Source organism: Tursiops truncatus, chromosome 2 (assembly GCF_011762595.2).
Source record: "Tursiops truncatus isolate mTurTru1 chromosome 2, mTurTru1.mat.Y, whole genome shotgun sequence".
Lineage (NCBI taxonomy): Eukaryota > Metazoa > Chordata > Mammalia > Artiodactyla > Delphinidae > Tursiops > Tursiops truncatus.
In genome coordinates, this window is record NC_047035.1 from 3,505,138 (window position 1) to 3,509,674 (window position 4,537).

At 54.4% G+C, this 4,537-nt stretch overlaps 1 long non-coding RNA gene across 1 annotated transcript; it reads right to left on the reverse strand.

The window, feature by feature from the left end:
* Positions 1-806: 806 nt before the first annotated feature.
* Positions 807-3,762, reverse strand: LOC109552940 (uncharacterized). The gene is made up of 2 exons (XR_002179861.3): positions 2,385-3,762; positions 807-2,054 (listed from the first exon to the last, which is right to left on the reverse strand). It is a non-coding gene; the product is annotated as an uncharacterized lncRNA (long non-coding RNA).
* Between the last annotated feature and the right edge of the window lie 775 nt (positions 3,763-4,537).

Consider the following 4,537-nt stretch of genomic DNA (forward strand, 5'->3'; position numbering starts at 1 on the left):
CTTCTGGACAGGACTTTTCAGAGCCTCTAGAAGGCCTTGTGAGTCTCTGCGGGGCAGGGGAGGTGTAGTTTCTTAAATTCCTTGGCTATGGAATTCTTTTGGTGCAACGTCAAAACCCAGCCAGTGTGGGGCTGGAGATTTACAGGTGATACCTGGAGAACACTGCTGCAGAACACAGACCCATGTGTTTAATAACCAAGGGTCACCACTGCAGCTTTTTGAAAAAGCAGGCAACCAGCGCTTCCCACCAATAGTTAATTAGTCCTCACTTTGACCAGACAGAGGATTCCGCAGTCACCCACCAGCCTCACTTGGAGGCCTGTTGAGGGACACCTTTCTCCTGTTACTAAGCTGGCTTTGGAGGGGTTTGGAATGCTTGGCTGGCACGGCAGTGGGTGGTGAGAAAGTCCTGGTTCTGGTAGGATCCTGGCGCTGCCACTACCAGCTGTGTGACCTTGGGTGAGTCTCTTAACCTCTCTGTGCCAAGTTCTCCTTATTTAAATGAGGCTAATGAGTGCAACTGCCCCTGGAGCTATGAGAGGAATACATGAGACAAAGTGGCCAGCACAGCTAGCCACTCACAGGAAGCTCTTTTTTTTTTTGCGGTACGCGGGCCTCTCACTGTTGTGGTCTCTCCCACTGCGGAGCACAGGCTTCGGACGCAAAGGCTCAGCGGCCATGGCTCACGGGCCCAGACGCTCCGCGGCATGTGGGATCCTCCCGGACCGGGGCATGAGCCCGCGTCCCCCGCATCGGCAGGCGGGCTCCCAACCACTGCGCCACCAGGGAAGCCCAAAACTTAAGCATTGTAAAGTGTACAATCAGTGGTATTAAGCAAATTTGTGTAACCGTCACCACTATCCATGTCTAGAATGTTTTCATCACCCCAAACAGAAATTTTCAATCCTCTAAACATAACTTCCCATCACCCCAACCCGAGGGGCCGCTCTGAGAAGGGTCGCTCTGGAGGGAAGCCCCTCCTCAGGGCCCCGCCCTCCCCCAAGACCCAGTGCCCCACTTGGCTGGCACCCGCCAGACACAACACCAAAACGCAGCCCCCAGCAGCAGCCTCTTCCCTAGCATTTTCTCAGACTTAAAGCCAAGAACAAGTTAAGCAATTACGTGCTTCTTTAACCTCTCTCAATACTGCACCTTCAGAATGAGAAAGTGAGGTGGACAATTACATGTGACACAGTATCCTTGATGGGATTCTGACACAGAAGAAACACACTGGGGAAAAACTAAGAAACTCTGAACAAACTATGGACTCTAGTTAATAATAATGTATCAATATCATCTCATCAATTGTAGCAAATGTACAACTAATGCAAGATGTTAACAATAAAGGAAATGGTGTGTGTGCCCGTCTATGTGTGTATGTGGGAGGCTGTAATAAGGGCACTCCCTACTCTTAACTTTTCAGTAAATCTAAAACTGATTGATTGATTGACACGTTGCGGGGCATGCGGGATCTTCGTTCCCCGACCAGGGATCGAACCTGTGCCCCTGCAGTGGAAGCTCGGAGTCTTAATCACTGGACTGTCAGGAAGTCCCTTTTCTTTTTCTTAATATAGTCTAATAACTGAAAGTGAAGCAGGGTCCGTTGTGATGATCTCATGTGTCAGAAAGCCCCTCCTCTTGAGGGCTAGACATCCTAAAGGGCGGTGGGTGCCTTTGGTTCTGGGGAAAAGGATCCCGATGTGGCCATGCCTAGACTGCTCAGGGGCAGGCCCCATCCTGCACAGTGAAACTTGCAACTCTGGGCCGTGGCTCCAGCATCCTAATTATGCTCCCAGAACACCGCAGGCCTGTAAAGGTTTTCCAGACACTGAGGCTGATGATGGAAGCAGAGGGGACACGAGTGACAGGTGGGTCTCACGGACGAGGGCCGAGTCCCTTCTGGAGGCGCTGCACAGGCCCCCTCGGGGTGCAGGAGCCACTGCTGGAAGGCCTGCGGGTTGAGCAGTTGATGCCTGGGTCCAACCCTGGCTCCTTCACTCCAGGCTGTGCGGCCTCGGCAAAGTCTCCCCATCTACGACACTGACCCCGCACCGCTGTTGGAAAGATCTAGTTAAGACAACAAAGTCAAGTGGTTCGCACCTAGAGGGTGCAGGCCCGCCACATACCCACTGTCTACGACTGGTCCCTGAAGCCATTCGAGGACATGGGGCGCTGCTCGGCTCAACACGTGATCCACGGCCAGCTTTCTGGGCAGATGAACAGGGTGCCCGTTTCCCCGGGCCGCTGCGTCCAGCCAGGACTTCGCCCCGCTTCTTACTTGGCAGGCATTCCACTCACCCCGCCTCACCTAGACCTGAGGCAACCCTGTTCTCCCGGCAACACTGTACCCATGTCACAGGCGAGGGAACTGAGGGCCAGATCACCTTTAAGGCGGGTTCTTTATTCAGCAAGTGTTCGAACTCGACTTGCCCACGGCCGCGTGCGGAGGCCGAGACCGGCCGGTAGCCCGCGAGCTTCTGACTCTAGGTCTCTCCGGCCCTTCACCCCTGTACAAAGACACCGTCGCCGCCTCGGTCAAGTGCCCGGGACTCGGCTCGGTCCAGCGCCCCATGGCCCACTTAACCATGTGAGCCCTCGGACCAATCCGCAGGGCCAGGAGCGGGAGGCCTTGGGATTGGCCCATCCCAGCCGGGGGGCGGGACTCTTGTTCGGAGAGTAGAAGCCTCGCCTTTCCTCCCCACCCAATCTCTGTCATCCGCGTGAATCTCGCTCGCTCGCGAGACCTGTATCCGGTTGGTGCCTTTAACCCCACCACAATGCACCGGCGGGGGCGGGGCAGTCGTATTTTGGCAGGTACTCGCGCGCTGCTTGCGTCATCTTTCCGAGCCGGAGATTAGGACCCTTCTGGGCGCGGGAAGTTTGCCCGGATCCCAGTTTCTGGATAATAGGATAAGTTTCTTAAAATGGGTCCAAGGGCCTTCCATCGCTGTTCCTTCCCTGGCCCTAAGGCCTTGTCCCCGCAACCGTCTCCGAAGCGCTGGGTTCCGTCCTCACTGCTGTCTTGGCGTGGCTCGCGCTCCAAGCACTCATTTGATTTTTCTCGTTCCCCCTAGAGTAGGGATACTTAAGCTGTGGTCCTTGACTGGGGTTCCGGAGGCTGTGATCCGCTTCCAGGTACATGCAGAATAGGCTGTGTAGGAGCCCCTGGGGATTGGTGGGGGCGGAGGGGCTTTCATCAGACTTAGGTGCTGAGAACCCTCACAGGACTAACAGGGCCCCACTTAGTTCGTCTGTGGGCTCTTTGTCAGCACGGGGCCTGGCACAGATGTCCTCAGATGCTTATTAGAGGGAAGAGAATATTCTAACTTTATTTCTCCCAATTACCCTCCGCACACTCCTCAGTCTACTTCACAGGAACGCTTGGTATCACCGCGCACAGCTCTTGCTTGCACACCTCCCTGGTGGGATCAGGCTCTTCCCTCTGCCGGATCGTTCATTCATTCATCCTTCCATCAAACCATGACGGAGCCTGTGAACTAGCGAGTGGAGGGGTGGAGCACAGCGCCAGACACTGGAGACACAGTGGTGAACAAGACAGGCCCAGGCACTGTTCCCGCTGAGCTCATGGTCTCCGGGAGACACAGGGAGGTTGGGGCTGAGGGAAAAGCCGTGAGCGCCTCCGGATTGGTCACCAGGGAGAGCTGAGACTGAAGGATAAATAGCTAATAACCGAGTCAGGGTGAGGGGGGAACGGCACGGGTAAGATTCCAGCCTGTCACAGGAGAAGAGGAGAGAAGAGAAGGCGTAGGGCCAGCGTTTTGACCCTTGGAGGGTTGCTAGGAAGGTGTGGACTGATGAGATGCGTGTTTTTGGAAGATGCAAAACCAGGGGTGCTCTCACATGAAGAGCTGGCTGGCTGTTTATGTGAGGGATGCAAGAGCAGGAGGGAGTTGGGCAGATGGAGGCGGGAAAGGGAACGGCTGAGCAAGGGCTGGATGTAGAATCCGACATGTGCAGGAGCCTTCCTGGGCCTCAGTTTGCCCATCTGTAAAGTGTGAGGGCTGGACTCCACCTTTAAGGTCCTCCCACCTGTGATTCGAATTTAGCAACACTTCAGGGAGGTGAGGGTTTGTAAGTGATTACAGCAGGGAGAGAGAAGGAAGGGAGGCGGGAGAGAGTGACACAAACACAAAAGGGAAACTGGGAAGAGCAGGACCCAGGGGCCTGCCCAGGTCAGAGCCATCCTTAGATTCAGACCCTCAGTTGTCCTGCTGTGGGACCTTGGGCAGTTCACTCCAGCTCCCAAGGGCTCAGGTTTTGTCTTTGTGATATGGGGATAGTTAGTAATATAGGTGACACTGTCTCTGGGTTTTCGGGGATACCGTAGCCAGGGAACTGCAATTCAGAAAAAACCAACTACAACATTGATTTGCATACATATAAAATAATCTCTGGAAAAACAAGCAAGTTTGCCTCCAGGGAGTGGAACTGGGTGAGTGGATGGTGTAGGGCAGAGAGGGCAGAGAGGAGAGGAAGGAAAGTTGTTTTTTTTTTTTTTTTACTGTTTTTCTTTTTG